Raw genomic sequence first — 24,432 nt, 5'->3', positions numbered from 1 at the left:
GAGAGATGTGTTTCATTATCACAATGATTTTTTAGATTCTGAAAATGATGATGCTCATGATTTTAAGCCTCCTACTTATTTTCAAAGTTGCTGAGACTGCAGAATCAATCTCTGCAATGGTTACCTTCTTCAAGTTTCTCCCATATATGAGTAAAACATATACAGTCTTCCCTTTATCCTGTTGAGTCTGGAATTAAGGTAGAAATTAGGCTTCCTCTAAGGATTTACAGCTAAAGCTTTTTTCAGTATGTTGTCAATCAAAGTTAAGAAGTAAGAAATTAAGTAAGTAAGCAAAGTAAGCAAAGAAGTACAATACCACAAGGTGTTGAAGAGAATCCACTTATTGGATTAAAATTTAAGAGATCACTTTAAAAATATGAACTGCTAAATCACATCAACCATAGAGATCATGCCTCTACTGAAGATACACTGTAGCAAAATATGACAGCAACCAGAAATCTTGTCTACTCTGAAAACTAGATACAAATCCAAAATCACAGGTATGAACTGGAAAGTAGCAGTGAGTGAGGAGAAACAGCCATATACCATTTGATTCTGTGACATTTTAGAGATAAACCACTTGGGTCACCTCCCCTTTTTAAACCTGACTATCAAAAAAAAACCCAAAAAGCAAAATATTCCTGTATGTCCATTTTGCAAAATTGGGTACAAACCAAAATAATGAAAGTGGGAAACAACAAAATAAAGAGGAGTTTAATAGACAGTGTTGCAAGGAAGTGAAAAGAAATGGATGAAAATATTTTGCTAAGAAATGAAGGTATGTAAAATACCTGTTAAGGCTTTTGTTTTCTAGTAAAACATACTGTGGCTGCTGAAGAAATAATCAAACCTAAAAGTACTCACTTTCAATCTTCAAGACATTTGGTCTTTTGCTCACAAAACCCAAAAACATCTTCTTCAACTTAAAAGTTTTCTAAGGAATCCTTCTCTTTTTAATTTCCTGTGAGGACAAGCAAGATGCTGCCAAGGCATAAAATATCTGAGATTTCCCATACTTAATTTGCAGTACAACTAAGAAAAAATAGTCAGCTTCCTTGTGAGTACTTTCAAGCTTGTGGCTCTCTTTCTTCTGTTCTTGGTGCAGAAGGCCTGGCCTCATGGAGAACTTGCCTCTGACCTCAGTGGGCACAAGGTTTCACATTCCACATCTTTTGCTCCTCTGTTCACAAGGATTTTTTTCCTTTCCATCTCTTTGCAAGGTGGTGGTCTTGTTCCTCTCAAAGCTGTCACAAGGCAGGGGAGGGACGTATTTTGACATCCTCATTGCCCACGGTCTCTTTTTCTGGTCAGAAAGAAGCTGCAGAAATACTTGACTGTCTGCATCAGTGTGACTCTGAGAGGTGGATCATCCTGGCAGTCCTGTCCACCCAACTCCACAAGCATACATCACTAAACAGTTTCCTAGGTCTTATGTGTCCTCCTGTGCAGTCACCTTCTCCCTTCTCCCTCTCCCACTATTTGATGAGCTCTTGGATTTGACAACTGTTATCCCTTAACAGATGCCACTAAACATAAAATTACCACATACAATGTAGGGAAAGTATCAGGATATTGTTGTTTTTGATGGTAAATAAATACAATCTCTCAAGCCTCTTTGATGCCTAGAATATTGGCCCTAAAAAGCATTAATAGTGACAATTTATACAATTAATTAATTGCATTTTCAAATCAGTCTACCTCCCCAACAAGCAGTTGGCTTCATAGTGCAATGAAAGTTACCAAACTGAAAAATTCCAGTCTCATTTTACATACTATCTCATCACATGTCAAGCTTACTTCTGTATTTGGCTGTGATAAACTACACATTTCCCTTTAAGGAACTCTGACTACAGCCTCTCAGAATACTTATACTGGGACACTGATTTTCCAAACTTGTTTGAATTTTTTTTATAATTCAATAGGAAAGAAATACAGTGCTCACATCCAGAAGTTTCTCATAAGTGAGTATGAATATTTTCCAGACGCTATTTTAAGTGATCTCTTTCTGTCTGTCCTACAGCCACCCCCAAATTTTACTTGTGAAAGTACTGCTCTTCATTGTTCTCTGTGTTTCCTTAATTTCATTTTCTTGCCAAGAGCTGATTATGTGCTTCTGCAGGAAGAGTGTTTTAGAATATGAGTTCTCTGATGACTGGAGAAAATTATTGGTTTGTTTGCCTTACCACAAATAGCGTGGCAAGTCTTACACTCTTTTTTTCCAACAAAGTTCTGATTACTTCAGTCAGAGGTTTGCTAAAATGTAAAGTTGAAGGTACATCACTTTGGAAGTCTCCCTACTCTGAGTCCACCACAATATCCTGGAAGAACTCCAGTTTTGACATTCAAGCTTGATGCTGAAGACTTAAGACTGCATGATTAGCTTCAAGCAGAGGTAAATTCAGGAACTATTTAATACTTGAAGGGATACACTGGGACAAGTCACACTATGATTTGCACCCACGTGTGTCAATATACAGTCTGTCCTGATGTAAGGTCCAAAAATAAAATATTCAGTCCAGAGAAACAAACATTTGATGCTTTTGAGAAAGAAAAAAGTTACTTCAATCTTTTGCTATTTCAATAGTACAGAGTATTCCCTTGTCCCTGATCTGATACTGGGCAGAGCTATTAGACCACAATGTTAATAAGTAATCACTGCTTCCATGTTCCCCATAATCAGAATGCATCCTGTGAATCCTGGGGGCAGATCAACGTGCAAAGCTACAGCTGTATGTTAGACCTATGGCTTGAACTCACTCATTTCAACAAAATCATACCCTTTAAAAAGTCAGGCCCTTTTTTGAGCAGGTTATGCAAAAAGCTGTTGAGTGCTGTTGAGATTTACCCTTTCTGCATGACTGACCTACTGCATCAGCCAAGAACCTGAGCTCCTAGGCTGTCAACAGATGCTTGTTAACAAAAACTCCTTTATGATATACCCTGTAAAACATTTTTAGGTGGTGTGCTCGGGTTTTTAACAATATGCTTTAATTGCATGAATACTGAGACTTCATTTTAAAAGGGCCCTTTTTAAATAACTGGCTTGAATATACGCAAACTGATGAAAAGTCCTGTCAAAACAAATACTCACACTCAGATTATTAACACCTGAAGAGACTTAGAGACATTAAAGATATTACACCTTAGACACCTTAGAGACATTGTGACCTTAGAAGTTAATTTCAATGACGCAAATGGCATCACTGTGCTACTGCTAGGACTAGGAGACACCATTTCCTCAGCAAGGTCTAGGCAATGTAAGTCTAATTGATTTTCTGCCTTACTTCCCAGCTGTACATCAGTTTTGTGTTACATTAGTTTATGTACTTTTGAGGCATGTCATCCTTCATGATCAAAAAGGGGGAAGTGGCAAGTTTAAAATACAAATATAGAATTTGCCTTATGAATTTAACTTTCCACAGAAACAAACAAACAAACAAACAAACAAAAAGGTGAGGTACTTCCCAGACACAAGCTTGTATACAATGTCAGAGTGCCTGTCAGTATCAGAGAAATAAAATCTAAGAGCATTTTAATCCTCTAAGAGAACCATTACAAAGTTAGGAAACACCTTTTAAGACTAAACTGAGAGCACTTGACAGTGGAAATGATCTTCAGGTGTAGGTCTAACCTTAGCTCTCTTCCACAGCAGTAACAGTCTTCCAGTCCTCCTTTCTGTGTATCTTTTATCTGTTACCTGAAATCTGCTAGGAGCATTCTCTCTGATCTTTAGAAGCAGAAGATTCAAAGCTGTGAAAATATAGGAATGAGATTGGATTTTTTCCATATAGAGGAATTCCAAATTCTCTGAGGACAGATATGAAAAGCTTGTTGCTCCACATCAGTGGCAGCACAAAACCTATCCATTCCTGGATGATCACAGCATCAAGAAGGATGTCAAGAGAAGATCCTCCTCCAAAGGAGTTGGTTTCCCAGGACCCAGTAAACACTAGATTAAGTTGGCCCAGACAGAAAGGAAAGGACTGTAGATTTGATTCCCTGAATCTGCAACCTACACTGACAGAAAGAAAAAAAAAAATAAACTTGTTAATAGTTTCCTTTGAACAATAAGTTCCTATTTTCTTTCCTGGCTTATGACATATCTGTCAGGTAAGTGCTGGTCAGCAACAGATAACAAGAGCAAGTATATAGGGAGAGAGGAGACTTTTGTAACACAGTAAGTAAAACAAGATAAACAATATTATTAGTGATTGTTGGTGTTTTGCTTTTTCACAATGAATACCTCTAATCATCAGGATTCTTCAACTTTTTATCTCACACTGCCTCCCAATGTGTTACATTGTTCTTTTTAAAAGAAAAAGGGAAAAAAAGGGGGGGGGATGGAGATGGATGGATGCTACCTTAGTTCTCCAAGCATTAAGCATTTCCTCCTTGAGCCATGCTGGCCAGCTGCAATTTGCCAGCCCAATCACCCCATCCATTCAGTGCTGTGATAGCTGAATCCAGGTGTGAGCATTCCCAGCATGAATACTGACAGATGGGTGTAAAAATTGCTTCTTGAGAATACCTGCACCTGTCACTGTGCCACTTGTCACTGGTTCTTCATTTCCTGAAAATGTTCAAAAATGTTGGGTGAATTTATTTCCACTGTGGAAAAACATCAGGGCAGAAGGATGAATTCAGCAGGAGGAATTTCACTTCCCGTTTTACCCAGTGAGTGTTGTCCTCGAGGTCTTGAGTTTCACAGAGGAGATGCTGCAAAGTGTGGCAAAATAAGACCTATTTTAACACCTGGCTGGCCATAGACCTGAATCAAATTGGTATCTTGCATAATTTTCCTGAAATGTGAACAAAACACCTCTCTTTACTACTCATTCAGGGGCCAATATGTGTAAGAATGGTCTTTACTGAGAATTTCAGAGGTGAGGCCAAGACTGAGCATATAATGGAAAACAAGTTTTGACCTTAGCTATGCAGAGCCAGTAGCCTCTCCATAATACAACTGTCAGTTCAATTTTTGTCAGCGATATAAACATGGAATTGAAATAAGTGTTAGACTAGGATTTGGATGAAAGTTTTAATCAGATGAGCACCTGCACTCCAACTCTTATTAAACCGTTGTGACTGAAATTGTGTGTGAAACATTGCCATCCAGTGGCTGCTTTTACAATTTCCAGCCCTAGCACAAAAATATTTGTGGGAGAGAAAAACTTCATGGATTATGGCATTCCTCCTGTTCTCCCTTATGAAAACACTGTGGTCTCTGCATTAGCACCCTAATACTAGACAGAAAGCTCAAAGAACTGCAGTTCTTTCAAGCTGTGCACTTTTAAAGTAAATTTTTGTTTCTTATAGCAATGCATTGTATTGACAGTAAGGTCTCAGAAAAAAAAAAAATATCACTTATGAATCTACCCTATATCCGTCAAAAGAGGAGTCTGCAACTGAGGGGTGAAAGGGCAGAGAAGTGAAGTGGCCAGCCAAAGGACAGGCAGCCCAGATCCTGAAATCACAATGAAACATCATTTTTCTAGCTGAATGTCATTGCTCTCTCCCCTTTACCCCATCCTGCTAGTCATGATACTGGCATTCCTAGGGTTTCCTCCATCCTGAAAGCTCCATCACTGATTTTTCCCTCTTACAGAGGACTGAAACTTCTGAAAACTCTACTTGCTGCCCCTGGGAACTAACTATTTGCTTTATCAAGAGCATGGGCAGATAGTGATTTTCCTTCTGCCACTTTGTCACCTGCACTGATCTGGGGTGATCACATTTGGTCTTTGCCCCTAATAAAGCCCTCTGTCCCTCTGCTGAGCTACCCTGGGATTTTCAGATGGCCAGAGAGAGGGTTAAGAGGCACAGCTGCAGAAATTCAACCAAAGGCTTAATTTCTGTGGAGAACACTGCTGGTTCTTAATAAAAGCATCATCACCAGTAGTAAAGTCTTTGTGATGGAAGTGCTAATCCATAGGAAATGAGATAGAGAATAGATGTATTAATTACCATGACTCAGTTCCTTTGAGTGTGTCCCTCTGCATCCCAGATTCATAAACTACCTGGTACTACTTTTTTCTTATCACCACATTCATCTGATCTCTGCCAATTTGTGTAGATCTGTTTTTGAATCCTATGCAGACAGTCATTACATTGCTATGTCTGGAATCTCATGACAAAGAGCTCCTGATCCCCATTAAGGGAAACTGATGGCCACAAGTACAGCCATCATCTCACCAAGCCAGAAAGCAGTCCTTATAGCATAAGATTAAATCTTGTTCAGATCTATAGGGTTGCAGCATTTGGACTGGCTGGTATACAACTCAAAGGCCACAAGACTTTTGAGGGTAAATATTTGCTCTGCCTGTGGTATCAAGTTGGACTACACATGGCAGCTAAGTTACAGGTCACACATATTACTAAAGGGTTAGTGCAAAAGTAGTACAAAAATGTAGTTTACTTTGTTAAAATGAAAAGTAACTATAGAACTGCAATACTCAGTCAAGTAAAACATGAAAATTTAAAGCTCTGAAATAGGCATGAACTGCTAATGTGTTTCAAGATTTTCCTTTTGGAGTTCTGTCCTGGCTAGCCAAACTCAGGAGCAGTAAATGTTATCTTCATTGAATAAATCAAAAAGACACTAGATTACATGTAGCTCTGAGGCTGATTCTTGAAGCATTTACCTTGTCTTATAAGTATGTCTTACAGATCACTCAGCTATGCATCTACAGAGTCAAATTCACCAAGCAGTAACCTGTCTCCTACAGTCTGCCATGAAGAAGAATCCATGAGTCTCACTGTAAATCTGTAAAACAGTCAGAGGATAATAGTATTTAAAGAAACCATCAGAGCCTTTCAATGGTCTCTGCTTTCTTTGCTTTGCTAATTAACTTTTATGTAGCTCATTGTCTTACCTAGTTGCAACAGGGAAACTGGCACACTAATCCATCTGCAAGGTGACCCCTGTTGTGTGTTATGCAGATTGGGATATTGATATGCTGGGGCGGACTGAAAGATGTTTCTGTTTCAGTCCCTTGCCTGTCATTTAGAGATACAAAGGCAGAAACGGCTGAGAGCCCGGCTGAGAGCTTGATCCTACAGAATCTCTAGGCTAATGCAGGGAACAATGAGGCTGGGATAACCATCCTCACTTCGAAATTACAGTGATTGGCTTCATTACTGTGCCTATGACTGATCTGTGCTTTGAGAGACTTAGTCAAATCAAAGCTCTAAACAGATATAGATTTTGTGATTGTTAATTTTAAGGCAGGATTCAGTGCTTTTTAGCTTCTGGGCTTATCTTTGCTCTCTCTGCTTTTGAATCCATACAATCAAAGCCCCTCTGGGAGCTGTGACTTACTGCAGTCAGAGTCACTGCAGTAATGGAGGCCCACAGAAAAGATCAACAGTTTTTCCTAAGTCCTCTGGACTTACTGTAAAGGCATCTGAAATGATGATCACTATAAATATTGTCAGTGGGATTTACCCTGCTATGAGAAAAAAAAAAGGCAGGTGTTAAAAGTTATTAGAAGTACGTCAAAAGTCTGCCACTTAATACCAGCCTAGAGGTATGGTTACTAGTGATAACACCAAAAAATGAAAAAGTTCTACAGGAATTAGGATTTGTCAGGTTATTTCCCCAAGTTTGGAATCATTTGGGGAAAACCAATTTTTAGAACAGAAAGCTGTAAGAAAGCAGCATTTCAGCAATCAGTCTCTCTAAATCCAAAATGTAGGAAACCTTTCTTGCATGAAATAGTGTGTTTCAGTTTTTAGCTATATCTTTTAAAGAGTCAGTCAAAGATTAGAGAGTTTACTTGTCCTGGGACCCCAGGTGACAGCAAATGTGTGGACAATAATTTTCAGAACTCATCCTTCACCTGCACAGAGACCTTGCAACAAGCCATTTAGAATATGCATCTGAACATCCTTGCTTGTACAGCACCCCTTGTGCTTTCTTTCATGCCTGACAAAGAAACAGCAGTAATATCAGATTTGAGAATATTTGTCATTACATAAAAATTATTTCCATATAGATGATGTCCCATGAAAACAGTACTGTATAAAAAAAAAAAAAAAAAAAAAAAAAAAAAAAAAAAAAAAAAAAAAAGGTGTGTTAAAGGGTTGTGGACAGATTTTTGTGGACAGATTTCTAGTGGTACTGAGTTTTCCTGCTGCAATTTCTATAGCAGTCTTTTGAGCAGCCCAAATTTTGTTACCAGATGTAGGGGGAGGTGATTAAAAGCCAGGGAGATGTAAATTAATTGCCTGTAAAGTTCCTAAGTGGGTTTCTGGGTGTAGATTTCAAAGAAATAGCTCTTTTAGAGGAAGAAGTGATTTTTGCTGAGACCAGTGAATGTTCCTGATTTACTAAAGTTGATATTGGCTAGCTGCCTGGTTGCAGTCCCAGGTACAGAATTATTTGCCTTTCAGGCTACCAGCCTTAAGTTTACTGCAAACACGGCCCAGGAGGTAGGAAAATAGATGCAGGCTATCAAACAGGAGTCAGTCTGCAGACAAACTGGGGAAACATTCACTGGCAGCTGCAGCTTTCCCAGGTTTGTTCCAGATCCCGAAAGCCCAGGCCCTGATACTGTGAAAGAGGAAGAAGAGCATTGCTGTGCCTTGGAGAGAAGAAGGGTGTCATGCAAGCAGCTCTTTGTAGGTTGAGTTTATCCTGGAAATGTATGCAGTAGTCTGAAAAACCTTCACAAGTGCCAGGGGTATTATTCCAGCACACAGTGCAGCAGTCCCTATCAAGATGAGGAGCTGGTAACACCATGCACTGATGCAGGTTCACGGTTTGAAGCAGCTTTTGTTGCAGAGGTAACCCTGCAGTTCTTACTGGCATTCATTCCTACTCTAGGCTTGCAAAGGATCCGATGGCATTCTCTACAGCCTCCTGTTATGAAAAGGCACACATTTATATACCCTACTTTGAAAAATTTTGGTAGAAGGTGTAACATTCCCTGATAGCATTTCCAGAACATTAACACCTCTAGAGTTGGATTTTTTTGCCTAATATTTAGCCAAAGTAATATCTGCTGAAACTTCATTTGTTATTTTCCTTGGTCCATGATGGTAAGCAGACAGAACAATTGATTACTGTCCTCTTTGTAATTATCTTTTACATTTTAGAGAGTTGAAAGGCTATCAACACTACCTCTTTCAATCCCAGTTGAAAGCAACAAACCTTTTCCTCTTTTTTCTCAAAGATAATTTTTTTAAATGTCTCTAACTATCCTCACCTCTCTTTTTGGAAATGTCTTCCTTGAAACTGTGGTGCTTTTACCTCTCCAAATTATGCCACACCAGCACTGCAAGAGTAAATTTTGCTCAGTTGAGCAACCCTCTTGCTAATATATCCCAGAAGGAGATTAATTTTCTATGGAATTGTATTTTACTGACAGATTTTTTTTCTCAGTTTTGTTATCCAGTATAAGCCCTATACCCTGTTCTGCAGCTCTGCTATCATACCAGGCACTGGCCATTTTGTGCTTAATTTCACCTTATTATCAGAAGGCTGGAGTAGAGCTCTTCAGCATCAGGGTCTCTGGCTGAGACAGCCTACCATCAAAAGCATGCAGAGGAGAAATAGCAGTAATGTTAGAGATGTAACACTTTGTGTCACTGTATTGGTTTTCTTCGTAGTACCTCTAACTGCCAAAAAAAGTAAAAAAAAAAACAAAAACAAAACCACTTTCTTGCTTCTGTGTGACAGATGTACTCAACACACCCCCTTAACCACACTGTCAGCAATTTGGTAGAGGCTTCAAAGGATCTAAAGGCTAGAGCTGTTGCTAGGCCAGGAACTCCTCTGGAAAACCCACAAAGAAGCAAAGTAACGCAGTGAGCACACGTAAGGTGTGAGTACAAGGAGTCTTGTGCACACCTCTACCGTTGTGTGCAATGTGACCACGAGAACACCACTTTGTCCAATAAATATGACAGCTTAAGAGTGTTTTCTTTGAGCTCTTCCTGCTAGGCAGCATGGTGATGACCTCCCCTAGAGCTAGGAGGCCTCTTAAGGGTCCTTCTCAAAGCAACAAGACCTTTTTCTGATGACAGATCACTGGGTGAACCCAGTATGTATCCTCCCGGGACAGAAACTGGACTGCACACCAAGCAGCTCTTCTATTTAACAAGGACAGCTCACATTGCTAAACAGATATTACTTGTTTAACTTAAACAAGTAAGTTTTAAGTAGAATAAATCATTTAGAGTTATAAAATTGAGCAATCTAGTATGTTGTTTGCTTAGCTTTACCTACCTAGCTCCAATAACTAGATTTGCTAAAGCCTTAGACCACAAGCTGTATATTTCCTCTTAGATTTACTGGACGTGTACCTACTTAGTAAAAATAGGGCCTCCAGAGCCAGCATAAATGAGAAGATACAGAGGCTTCAAGGCTACAGCCATCAACAGCAGCTTCAACTAGACAAGAAAATGGCCTCTCTGAAGACACTGAAGGAATCCAATGAAGAAGAAAAAGCCTACAGATCCAAATGGACTGAACCATGGCGTGGGGGGTGGGTTGGTTATAGAGTATATTTGTTGTACTGTTACTGTATATTTGCCCAGGGGTTTCTTTGTTCGAGTGAGGCCCCTCTCTGGAGGCATCCAGCCTCAGCTATACCATTATAATCAATTATTCATTTATTTTTACAAAATCCATTGCCTCAGAGTCTGATTTGGTAAAACTGGGGTTTGAACTTCAGAGCTAACTAATACTGGATGCCCAGATGTGAGGTAAGTGAACTGAGAATAACCATGCTAAAACTTGGAAAACTCAGCTAAGTGATAGAAAGAATCAGGTGTGCACATACAATCCTTTAGCTAGAAACCCATATAGTCCCATAGCCATAAACCATTACATCAGTAACATTTTGTGCCATAAACCAACCCCTCTCTGAGACAGAGTCTAGAAAGCAAGGGGATCCACTCTGAACCTCATGACTCAATGGGAGGTTTTCTTTACCCTTTGTATCTCTTAGAAATAAACCACTGAACAAGTCTGGGACTAAGTTTGGATCCAGATGCACTCAGACTCCTCTCTGAGAAGGGAGGATCCCTTTAGAAAGCAAAGGGGTCCACTCTGAACCTCATGTCTCAATGCAAGGGTCTCCCTTACATTCTTGCCTCTCTAGTCCCTGTTTAAATCATTCCAAATCAATCTGAACCCAATTTTCTCTCTGTATGATTCCTCAATGTAGTGAGTAATAAAGCAAACCATGCCATCAAACTCTGTTAAGTCTCACTTTTATCTAAATACTCATTCGTGACATGTTGGTAATGTCCCTTGAGTGCTTTGTTCTTTCAGATATTAGACCCTGCAAACAAAGGGCTGGGTCCCACATGTACTCAGTAGGTCACAGAAGATCTGATCCCTTTAAACTGGCAGCCTTCTGAGAGCAGTTCACACACTAATGCAAAAGAATGCCATAGTCCACAAAACTCTCTGGAACTTGATGCTCCTATCAGCTCTTGAAAGCAGACTTTTTTGAACTCACAAGTATAACAGGTTGATTTTAAAATACAACTGTTGTTAATATCTGTAGATACCAAATTAGAGTTAATGTGCAATACCTTTTGAGAGGCTATAAACTGCCAGATGCATAAATTAAAAGTAAAGTAGATGCCTGTACTTAGCAGATTTTTGAATTCTCGTAGAATAGAGCAACAAGAGAGGAAAGATATTCTTAGACTTTGTGAAAAGACTCAAGTTGAATAGTACTACAGTAATAGGCAGGAATCACCCTAGGTTACTGTCCCAGTGGCCAAGGGATGACTGCTTAATCAGGTGCCTGCCTAGATACCATGTCATAGCAGATGACATGGATATTTCACAGTGCTGAAAGGAACGTTCTCTTTCTCCACTCCATATAAAAAAATCAATACTGCTTACTTAGGTACTTGGTATATTTGACCTATGCTCATTCAAGACTAAAGAGAAGCCTCTTTCTTCTTCTAACTAATCCTAACCTCCTTGTAATGCCTTTAATAATAGCTAGGTATTACATCACAGAGATCATCCCTGGGACAGGCAGGGGATTTCCAACACTATCTTTGTTCCTCATTGCTTCCTTTCATTCATGATCTGGGATAGACAGTAAAGTATCCACATACATAATACTGTTCTAATACTGATTTTCTATAGCGTGCTTTGGAATCTGAGTCTTTTTGGATTACACACTGAATTTTCTGCAGCTTATAGAAACTGAAATTCCAGTGAAGCCAAAGGAGAACACTTACTTTTGCACCAGCAATGGGTTTGATATGCCCCATGAAACAAGGACTCAGGCACTTGTTGATATGCATGCTCTGCACACACACCATCAGTGCTTCTAGCTAGAATGTATATTAAGAATGGTATGAATTTTATTTTATGGATCAATCGTTATTAAAAATAATTACACAGCATCAGGCGGCAGCTATTTTCCAAAATGTCATTATCACAACTGCTGGATTCATCTAAAAGGGAACACCAAAGTGATTCATTTGCATTATCAGGGAGTCGGCTGCAAGCTTTGCTTTCAGAAATCTTTTTTTTTTTTTTTTTTAATACAGAGAAATAAAATAAATGTATTTGAGTGCAGTGGGTTATTACAAAACAGTCTCAGAAAGTTCTGATGACACATCATTAACACCGCCAATGAATGAGAAAAGTCTGGTCAGCTGTCAGCTCCAGCCATCAGGACCCATGCAGGCAGTACTCTGGGACCATCAGCAGTGGCAAACATTTTCAGAAAAATCATTGTTTAGGTTGAAATATGCCATAGGGCTCTGATTCACAGCATAAGTGGAGTTTCATTCTCACAGATCTCTGTCACATCCTCTTCTGGGAGAATTTTGCCCACAGATGAAGCAACAGAAGCAACTGTGTGATGGCTCTCAGCTATTCCACTTCAGACTCTGGTATAGCAGCTTTAACTCTTCATAACATTTAACTAAAACAATGCAAACTGATGCATGAGGCTATGAACTGATCCCACTTCATGATTTAGACTCCTGTGCTTTTATTGTGGTAAGGGCAAAAGGTCTAGGATGGATATAGCGGAAGTCAGATTAAAAGTGAGCTACATCAGTGTTATTTCCCTGCCTGTGGGGGATTAGCAGTTTAGTATGAAACGCCATTTTTCTTGTGAAAGCACATAGACTCAAAAGACATGCAATGATACACTGCAGAATTTGAATACTGTCCAGTTTTGATTCATAGACCAAATATACTAGAAAATACACAGAATCTGTTACACAATACTTGATACAGAACTGTTAAATTTCATGTGTTCCTTTTAGTGTAAATGTGCAAGATCTTAAGAAAGACTAAACTTATATTCCTGAACTTAGTGGGAAATTATATCTAAAGATATATACATTTGAACCATGACTGTACAAAAGAAGTCTATTTTCTGCTGCAAATGTGATTAGACATGTACTGAATATGTGGATACTAGTAAATGTGCTCTGTATGTCAGCAAGTTGGGCAATTAGAGATGATCAGAGAAGCTACTGTTCTCTGCAAATGCAAGAATTTTTGTTTCATTGCAGTTTGGTCTGCTTTCACATTTGCTTTTCCAGCTCATATGGCTGCCTTTCTTGTCTTGGCAAAAGATCACCTGCATTACTCTCATTTTGTCTTATAATGAAATATACAGTATCTCACTTTGAGGAGAGAAATGTATACAACCTGCTGCAGAAGCAAACCATGCAGACTGAAACAAACTGGCTTTAAAATATAGAAAACAGAAGGAAAAAACTTATCAGTCCTGGAATTCAAATTGTTTCTGTTTATGGACAAAAATACAGGTGGTTTTGGGGAGCCTACTGAATGATAAACAGAGGACTAGAACTGTAGTAAAGCTAAAGGGTTTGTTAGTGGGATAGTATTTCCATCTGCAAATAAGAAAAAATATTCTAGTTTTTAAATATTTCTAGTTTTTAAAACTCAACTTTAAACAATATTTAAAGATCAAAGACAATGCGATTACTATGCGATGTAGACTAGGCGATGTACTCTAGGTGGCCCTGCTCTGGCAGGGGGGGTTGGACTAGATGATCTTTTGAGGTCCCTTCCAACCCCTAGGATTCTATGATTCTATGAAAGACAAACCAACACAGTGTTGCACCTCCGTGTCATATGAGTTCTAACAGTACAACTGTGTGTAATATTCTTTAAAAAAATTAAATAGGAAATAGAAGAAAACACAGTCATTAAACTAAATTGTCTGTGTTCCTGTATGAATGCCAGTAACGGAGGTAAATCTAATTTGTCTCACTTAAGCTAATTCTACCTACTGAAACTAAATCCTGGATGGAAGTAGTCTGAGCAGAATTTTTCTTTTCATTGGTATTATTGTGCATATTTTTCCAGGCAGATTAATAACAGCTCCTACTTCTTCAGCAGCTGAGCTATATCTGTACAGAATTCTAAAGAAATGTTCAAGTTATTTTAAGCTTGCAAGGATGAAGATTTCAATGTGGTCTTTTAGGAAACAGAAACCTCTATGAGAAGACTGCTTCTGCCCACAAATCTCAGCTGCACAATGCAGCAGGAGCTGGGCATGCTGCTAAGGGCACATCATGTCAGCAAAATTCATGACCACTAAATACATTACTGGTGCTACTGTAATTACTTCTGCCCTACTGTGGTAGTGCGTGTAGCCTTATGACCTCATTGCATTAGGTAATGTACAGGAATATGAAAATTAGATGGTCAGTTGTTCACATCATGTTAATAGAGGCTGTGGCACAGGGCAGTGCAAGGGAACAGTCATAAGGTAGTACTCACTGAAATAAAAGGCATGCACAATGCAGTGGATGTCTGCTCAATCTTGGGATTTGCAGCAAAGAACTTAAGACATGATTGTGGGGATTAGGCAATACCTTTGTAAAACAAATGACCTGTTATAATTAACAGTCAAATATATCAAAACAGATGCTTAAAACAGTCAAGTTTGCATCTGCTTACCTCGTATACGGAATTAAACTGACATAAACCAAAATGCTCTACATTTTCTCCATGCCTGTAAGATCCATAAAAAGCAGACTTTCACTCAGCATGTCCTTCACATGGCTGATCTCACCTTTCTACATTAGTGTCTAAATGTGTTAGCTGATAATTTTTAATATATTTTTTAAAATAGACACAAGATCAAAAAAAAAAAATCAGTCTTATCACAGTAGAGTTTGTACAAATACAATGCAGATACTCCTTGATCTAAAAAGCATATGGAGAAGAGGGAGAAAAAAGCATACAGACAGTTAAGTGCAGGTCTAGCTGATAGATTTTAAAGCAGAGTAGGTCTTTCTATGAACTGCTACCAGAAAAGCCCAGCATGCTTTTCACTGCTGTCCCTTCATTTTGCTCTTTTCCTCCGTCCTTCTGGAGTCCTGATTGAAACTGACAGACACCTGTGATTTCCCTATTCTCCTGTTCCCCCTGGATGTGTTTACCTGGTGAATTTTGATGATTTGCTATATTTGTCTGGGATTTCCATGTGTCTGGGTAGAAAGAACTGACGGCACACTGCTGCACTTGGTCCAAAAGGAAAGTTGTGAGTAGAAATCTTGGTGAGTTCCCATAGTACGAGGGCACTGTCCCAGTCCCTGTGCAATGTCCGTGCAGCTCGTGTTCAGCTCATCTGACCTGATCAGATGACAACAACACCTCCAAACCTCTTCCTGCAGAGCACATCCCAGACAGACACGACAGTCTCGTCCCTGACACATTTTCCCTGCTTTTCCCTTCCTTTTCATGACGCTTCCAAGTGCCCAGTGGATGTCTGTGTGAGGACAGCATGAACACAGAAGACTGGTGACTCCATTAGCTCTGACGGGATATTGCAGCCCAGGGGACTCCCTGCCCAGCCCTCTTCAGCTGGGCCACCAGACAGTGCTGCTCTCAGTGCAATCCCTCGGCCTCCCGCCCCCATTACTCCTACACCATGTCAATGGGTTCGTTTGGCCCGGTCCCCTCCCGGCCCAGCCCCGTTATGCAGAGTTCCCTGCCGGGCCAGCTTGGGTACAGCCGGAGTGACCACACTCTGGGTTCACAGGCATCATAATCCCACACATCAGACTCTGATTAATGAATGCCAGCAGCGCCCATCTTCGGAGGCTTTGTCGCACTCCACGCCCTCAGTTACATTTTCAAGGCAGGTTTTTATCCCTGTGTCCTGATGCAGGACTGTCCCTGCTGACAGGGAAAAAATTCCCACCCCTCCCGCACTGAGCGACCTCAGGACACTGCCTGCCGTTCCCTGATTGTATGTGCACCAAGGACAGCACAAATCCCCAGCAGTGAACACCGGATGGCAGAAAAGCGATTTTTCACATGCCCTTCGCGCCCGCTTCTCCCCCGACCTGAGCGAGGAAGGGGGGATTCCCAGTTGGCTTCCCTGACACGGCCACCATCGCCAGGTCGCTGGAAGCCTCTCCTCTCTCTCAAACACAAAGCGAGGCCCCGCCATGTGTCGGGCTGCCCGGAGGAAGGCGAGGGCCAGCTGCCAGCTGGAGGAGGGCGAGTTTTCCCGGCTGGCCACAAGATGTCCTCCCGAGCCCAGAACAGGCCCTGCCGCGCCGAGCCGGAGCGCCTGGCCCCAAATGGGTTTTCACGAGGAGGCGGGGGAGCGCGCAAACTGCCGTAGGCTTAGATTAACTCTTCAGTTTACCGTGATTGTATTATTTTTTATTTATTTATTTGTTATTTTATTATTTTGCCCCCTTGTGTTCTCATTTGTGTTTCCCTGTGGTGAAAACAGAGGCAGCCTCTAGCGGGCGGGCTGCAGGCCCCATCACTCAGTGGGGCTGCGCGCTCCCCAAATTTCCTCAGAGCTCACTTACTTAAACTGTATACAGTATGACTTCAAACCTCAGACGAAAGAGAAACCTTAGACTAAAAATACTAAACAGACAGCAAATACTTTATTTGCAGTGCTGTCATCTTTGCAAAATATTAATCACTTTATCAGTTGGCTCTCGTTCCCATTCATACGCAGAGCTTGCTGGTGGGGCTGGCAGGTGCTGTGCACACTGGCTCCCTGCTCCTCCGTGCTGACCAACAGTGACAAAGACCTGAAAATTTCAGCATAAAAACAGAGACAATGTGTGACAGGCAGGAGGGACAGCACAGAACAAAGGAACACAACTGGTCTGTACATTGGGTGATACCACAACCACTGATAAGAAAAGTAATGAGAGCCTGCAGAAGGTTGGTGTCAACGTGGACCATCATCTGTTTTAAATTCCAGTTTTACATTGTCACAGCTTGGCTTCTGTACTCATCAAGTAGACTTTTCTTTCTCCACAGGCAGTGGAGTTGGAGGTGTATGTCAAGTACCACAGGAGGTATAAGTAGGTGGAGGAAAGTACGTCAGTTGGGTTTGGATATGGTCCAGCAAGTCCAGGCCCAAAATGGATGATGTCTACTGACTGTGAACTGACCAATTTTATGTATTAAAACAAACAAGCGAAAAAAAAGGTAGTTCTGCCCAAACATTTTTAGACAATTATCCCACAGCTATGGAAATGTCACAACATTAAATGTGCAGAGTTCATATGTCATTACGTGATATTAATAGAAATGGCTGTCTTTAAAAAAATTTACTTGCATACAAGCTATAGAAAAAGGAATACAGATGATGTTAAAATAAGAAAGTATGCTCAACTGTTTTATAATGTGTGAGCTAAATTGAAGACTTGTGTGAGCCCCAATTTCACTATTGAAAAAAATTAAGAAACTTGTGGTTTCATTATCCTAAATTTAAACTCCAATTTGAATACAACTGATAATATTTTAGCTGTAAAAGCTCAGTAATAACAATACTGACACAGATGCAGTAGTGTCATGGTCAATATGAGGATGAATCATTTAATTACTGATAGAAAGAAAAGTTATAAAATCTAAAATTCACTGCTCTACCAGTCTTAAATTTCACATATAATTAACCTCTAAGGACCATCAAAAGTTTCCTGAATAAGTGCTTTCCCAAATCCTGGTGGAGAGGACCTCATGGCCTGACATGGACCATGGATTTTTTGATTCCTATTAAAGAAGACCAGAAGTGAGGAACAGCTGTAATACTCTTCTGCTTGTGCAAACAGGCTTCTAGGCTTGTAAAAAGATAGGAACGTTGTTGATTTTAAACACCAATACTATACAAATTGTGCCTTTAGACTTTCATAGATTTCAGATTAGTGGATACCATGAGCATGTACTGGGAACTACAGTTCTTCATGTGCACTTTTCTCACTTTCCCTCCCAATTTGCCTCTGTGTAAATCAGCATATTTGGGGCAATCAAGAATGAAAATCCATATGCTATTTCCCAGCATACTTCAAGGAACAGCTGATAGTCATGGCAGGCTTTTCAATATGACCATGTGGTGACTGGGAAAGCAATATAACATTAAACCAATGGTCAGCAGCCTCAGGAAAGTGAGCAGTCTCCCTTTTGGTGCTTGTTGCTCCTCTCCTGAGATTACCCACTGCAGTCTTTCTCCTGGCAACTTAGAGCATGTTCTAGATAAACTGGAGCCAGGTTCTCAGGGGTCTTAGAATGTAGACACAAATACAGCAAACTGGGCTGAACACTATGGAAAGTTCTTGTAGAGACAGAAGCATAAGTCTGAGAGAAGGCATCAAGTTTTAATTTTTCACTAATCAGAGTACCTAAATACTGGAATTTTCATGCCCTAGCAAACACAATACTGTAGTTTAGCCAAGGCTTACACCATCATATTGCTTTAAAAGAGATACTGAGCTGCAGGAGAGGAAAAAAAAAGACACTCATCCTGATTAGTTATACAAGTATTATTTTAGCAGTATAATTGTGCTAGTGTAATTATCTAGACAAGTATTTAGGTTGCCTTTCTGTCTCTCTTCTTTTATAAGTCCTCACTATAAAACATTATTCAAAACCAATGCTTTATAGTTTCAGAGCATGTCGAATAGTAGGAGGTTGTGGTTTGGCTGCCAAGCAAATTAGAGAGATGAGTACTCTCCCTGGTAAGAACAAAGTCATCAGTTTAATATCAAGCTTGTTCAGGGAATTGAGAGTAGTTATTTCACAGCTTCTGACCCTAGATGTTCAGGGGAACAGAGCAGATGTTCTATTTGTGCTTTGTCCAAAGGCACATACAATAAATCATACAACATATGGGTATAAAAGTCTTGCCCAAATCATACAACTAGATGAAACTTGCCTTGACAAGTCTTAAATGCATCAAGCCAGAGTTGGAGAGAGTAAGGCAGGGGTCTATATGTAACCCAGGATTCCTGAGAATGGCATCTACTACTGCATGCATTCTTAGACTCATAAAGCAGTGTTACTGCAGTGTGGGATTTCTATTTATCTGGTTCATAACATGCTGCTGTCCTTAAGCATTTTCCCTTGCTGACTGCTGCTGTGTCTCAGAATCTGTATTGCATGTTTGAAATATATAGGTTTTAAGAAGCCCTATGGAGACACCTTGGGAAATGGAAAGGTAATGCTGTATAATTACGCTTGCAGGTATCATTGTCTAGAGACAGGAATTTTCTGCTAAGAGAATGTAGAAAAGCCTCTTCTCTTTCAGACTGAATACTCAAGTTGTCACAGCAAAGAAATTTTGAAATCACCATTTTCTAAAGTCCACATCTCTTTGCACTTTTTACTTTTCACAAAGTTCCCTCACCTTCCCCAAGCCTTGCTGTGCAACATTTGGGGTGGCTGGGAAGGTCAGGGCTAAACAGTGAGGATTTCTCCATTGCTGGCCCCTGGGAGTCCTGAGGTGAGACACTTAAAAACTGAGAACAGAGCTGAGTTTGCAAGGATCCACATGCCAAGCTTCTGGGCTGCATGCTTTTAACTTGCCATTGGCCCTTGCTTAGTCAAACTGGCAGGTTCTCACAGTGCCCCCTCAGCATACAGTTCTATTCTATGCTAAAACATCTTCCCAGGAAACTTCAGTTTTGATAAATCAGCTCTTCCAGATGAAAAATAGTTCTACCTAAAAATAAACAACTAGCTTCAGCTTTGAGGCATGTGGATTAGTTAATTGTATCAGCGAGTGCTGACTCTGAAGCTTAGATATAAACACGTCCTTAATACCCAACCAGCTCTACTTGAGAAGAAAGAATGATTTATAGAGCAATGCAGAAGCTGGCAGTGCCTGAGGCTTGAGATTAAGCTCTGGGTTAATACTTGTTGATATTACTGAATCCTATGCCTCCCAGAAGGGATGATACAATACAGCAGAGAGGGACCAGCTTTTGATCATATTGTTTTCTATGCCTGTTAATTACCTCCCAGGTAAAGGTATTCATACTCTGCACATGACTGCTAATGACAAAGGATCTGTTACAGCCTCACTAAAAACATTTAGCAATCTGTCTTGAGTAATAAGCTAGAGCAATGTCTTGTTTCCCAGAGAATGCACTTCATCTTGCGTTCACTTCACAAGTTATCTGTTATATTCTAAATTATTTTATCACACTGTTTTGAGTCCTAAAAGTAAACTCACTGCATGACATAGCAGTAGCAGGGCAAGTTTACTTCAGTAGCACTAGAGCTACCCAAGGCTCAAAAAAATCACAGTCGGACATTCTGGGCAAAGGATATGAATTAGGAGAAATCTGGGAGTCTAAGTCAGCATTAGTACTCAGCAATTAGCCATTTCCCATCTGAAAACTAGGCAGAAGTCAGCAGAAGAAATACTCTGTCCCAAAGAATCCTATAGATCAGCCTACCCACAGAAGTTGCACTAGTCTAAAGGCTAGAGCTGTCAGTTGGACATTATTTCTTTAAAAAAAATCTCAAGGGACTTCAATAAGCCTCTCAGGTCCCCGTAATCCCCCTTACACTCCCCCTCCTCCACCCCTCTTCATTGTCACAAGACTTCTTCCAATACCTGTGAGCTATGACAAGGCAGTGTCCTTGGGGACTGTGCACAATAGGCTATTTTACCCTCATTGCACAGCAAAGCTCCATCACTTGCTGCACCTGATGCAGTCATAAAAAATAGCTTGCCCCAAAACATACTTTGTTCTCTGTTGCCATTTTTTCTTTCTCCTCACTTACAAATCTCTTCTAGATACTGTCTGCAAGTGCAGCTGCTGAACAACTTAACTACCCCCCTGTGACATTTTTTTTTTTTTTAGCTACTAAAGCATGCAGAGATTCAAAACAGGGAAGAAAATCTAGTCCAGGAAATGGGAGGACTGTTGGAATTACAGTGCCATATTTTGAAAATCTCCTTGGAGAAAATACGTTGTTGAGAACAGCTGATCTATGTGTTAGGTGTTTAAGAACTCCCCCTTAGATATCTTTGCCCCTGCCATTTAATACACTCAAGTTTAATTAGATTCTTTTTAAACATTGCCATTTTCTTGCCCAAATCGTATTAAAACTTAATTGGCAATGCTTCTTTCCTACATATTTTTATATACATTTTTATATATCTCGTTTTTCTCTTCCCCCAGGCCAACTGGTTTTAGCCATAGAGCCCTAGTCCCCTAACCTCACAAACAATCAATTTCTTTTTGTGTCTTCATTTTCTCCTGTTATTATGCACTTTTATCCTGTTGTGTTTTTATTCCTCACCAGCTACTGTGTAATTTTTTCCTGAGAACCAGCATTACACCAGCTTAACTCTTGACATAAATTTATAACTCCAGAGAGTTTGTACATGCAGATGTGGGTTCTGAGGCTTTAATCTAGAAATTAGAACTAAATTTAGAACAAATCGGTTACACAAATCAGCTGCTCCTGTAAGTTTTTCCTGGTGTCTTGAGACAGTGGTGCCATATGCAATCAATAAAAGCCAGTTATCTCTCTGATGCTCACTGCAGGTGAATGAAAAACAGAAGAAACACGCTGAGATCTCATTTTCTCATCATCATCATCCATGTCAGTGGTGAAGAACTGGTTATAATTAGAACCCTTAGATCTTCAGAATGTAAGTGTTGAAGGACTCTTTTGAGCTTTCGAAGGCATTGGCTGGAAGAATTTGAGAAAGAGCAGAGGAGGGAGCCTTCCTCCCTATAGGTTGTTAACTATTCCCACTATAAAGGGAATGGTTTCCACACTGATAAAGATCTAAATATACCGTCTGTTCTCCCTGGAAATGTGGGTGAATATTGAAATCCTGACTCAGCCACACAGGAGAATAGTGAAATTCTTATAACATGCGTGAATCTACTTGCAGCTGATGAGTAAAAGGCTTTAAGGCAGGATTACTTTAAGAAAAATGTTATCTAAAAAATGTACTATATAAAAAAATAATGAAATTCTAAACCTTAAGACATTTGTGATAGAAAGTAGGGACCCACCTCCCTTTACATAAGAGATATTATGTTTACTTGCTAAAATGCTGCAATTTAATTCAATTTATTTTGGTCTCTCAGTTTACAAATCTTGATTACAAAGAGTTTTTCACCAAAGAATGCTTGACAGTGCTCGATCATTTATTTGCCTGGCATTAAAATTCAAGGTTAAATGAAAAAAATGTCTGTTTCCCCAAGTTAAAAATTAAAATTGTTCAGTCTTGGCTCTGAGAAGAATATTACTGATTTCTCATATCATGACAAGGATGCTACATGACCTCAGTCTCCTCATAACTTGGAACAGATGAAAGGACTTTATAAGTTGACCATGGACAAACTGGTACGTATTTGTAGGCTGAACATGTACTTGGCTTCTTAATGGCTTGAACATGGATCAGCTTCTGTATAAATTGTCTTTCTATCATTTCCATTAATATTTCTGTTTGTCGGGTACGACATTAGCATATAGTGCCCTCTAACACATTTGCAATATAATGAGGCTAATGAAAACAGAAGTATTTTAACTTTGGGCTTTCACCCTTTGATAGATAATTGCCATAATGGAGCACTTTACTATTTTGATCTTGTAGAGCATGGAGTCCCATTACAATTTTAAACTAATCAGGACCGTCTATCAGTCTCTCTATTGCTCACATGAATCACTGCTTACAGCATCTGTTTCAAAACACCTCACAGTTTGCTTTCTCTTCCTGTGGCTTCTGCTATTTAGACCTATGTTTTCCTAATTATAAGATGCTAGTGTAATTTAATGAAATAAAACATTTGTTTCTAGCTGTGCAATACCTTTCTTCTCACCCCTTAAAGTCTCTTGAAATCACCCAAAGAAGGGAGAGGAGAGGGAAGTTTTCAGAAATAGTTTTGTAGTATAATGTAACAGACCTTCAGGAGCTCTCTCCTGATCAAACAAGAAGCAGCTATGAGATCAAACCAGGTTGCTCAGGGATTTATTCAGTCAGATCTTGAAAACCTCAAAGGATAGTGACTGCACAGCCTCTCTAAGCTTCTAGCCAACTTTTTGGGTTTTCTTACAGACAGTCTGAACCTCTTATATTTTGGTGTTAGAGCCCTTGTCTCCTGGCTTCCCACCAGCATTTGGAAAGCAAGGACTAGATAGTCATTTTTAGGTTCTTGAAAGCAGTCTCATCTATGAAAAGCAGTCTCATCTATAAAAACCTATTTGTACTCTATACATTTAGTTTTACAATTTGCAAAGACAGTAAGATGCATACACCTTTCCTAGAACAGTGTAGTTCAGTGACTCTTTAGTGGGTGCTGTTAGGCATCTACTATACAAAGGACACTATCTCTTGAATAAAGCCATCAGTCCAGCAAGCCAGAGTTTGTTTGTGCTTTGGATAAGGTCTTTGATTAATAGACCCTCTTATCCTTCATTTCCAATCTATTATTAATAGCATTCTCTGTGATCATCCAGACACAAAGAATTAAGACAATAACTCAGTAAGTGAATACCAGAACCTTCGCTCACCCAGTGGAATAATAGTCATTAAGTTTCCATCAAAAGACCATAGCTTCAGACATAATGATGTGCAATTACCATACAGGCTTATAAAGTGTTTATGCATAGTATGCTAAGCTAAAATATTCCCTTTTCTTGGGAGTTGCCTTGTGGTAGCACCAAGCCTATCAATTAAATTACCTAATGAAACACATTTTAATATAAAACAATCTTTGTTCCCAGTGTAACCATCTCTTTAGTAATAAACGTAAGGAATATAAATTAAAACTTTTTTGTATGACGATCTTCCTGTAGACAAACTTAATGAAAGGGAAAAAAAAAAAAGGATCAGGGCAGAAAATATTTCTGGGTTGCTGAAATCAGGAAAAACTGTAGGAAGTAGCTTCCTGGGACTAGGAGAGGTGTATTAAACAAGCAGGAGTTAATTTCCTGGTGAAGCAAGCTTGCCTTTATCCCACCTGACTTTGGGCACTGTAGGCAGCCTGGAATAACACTCTGCTGGCCTAACACTGGAATTCTGTCTCTGTCTTCTCCTGACTGTATAGGGAGGCAGCGTCCACAATGTGCTTGTTAAGTATCACAGTTAGGAGCTAGGAAATAAACAATTATGATCTGGGTAACACATTTATGTGCACACAAAGTGAGAAGATGAATGTAGCCACAAGAGCCTGCCA

General features: G+C 39.8%; 1 long non-coding RNA gene across 1 annotated transcript; it reads left to right on the top strand.

The window, feature by feature from the left end:
* The first annotated feature begins 8,500 nt into the window (after window positions 1–8,500).
* Window positions 8,501–11,200, top strand: LOC139796266 (uncharacterized). The gene is made up of 2 exons (XR_011725918.1): window positions 8,501–8,784; window positions 10,314–11,200. It is a non-coding gene; the product is annotated as an uncharacterized lncRNA (long non-coding RNA).
* Window positions 11,201–24,432: the final 13,232 nt, after the last annotated feature.

The sequence above is a fragment of the Heliangelus exortis genome, chromosome 1, assembly GCF_036169615.1.
Source record: "Heliangelus exortis chromosome 1, bHelExo1.hap1, whole genome shotgun sequence".
Classification (NCBI taxonomy): Eukaryota; Metazoa; Chordata; class Aves; order Apodiformes; family Trochilidae; genus Heliangelus; species Heliangelus exortis.
The sequence above is the reverse complement of the archived record's forward strand: the minus strand, read 5'-3'. Positions and strand labels throughout refer to the sequence as shown.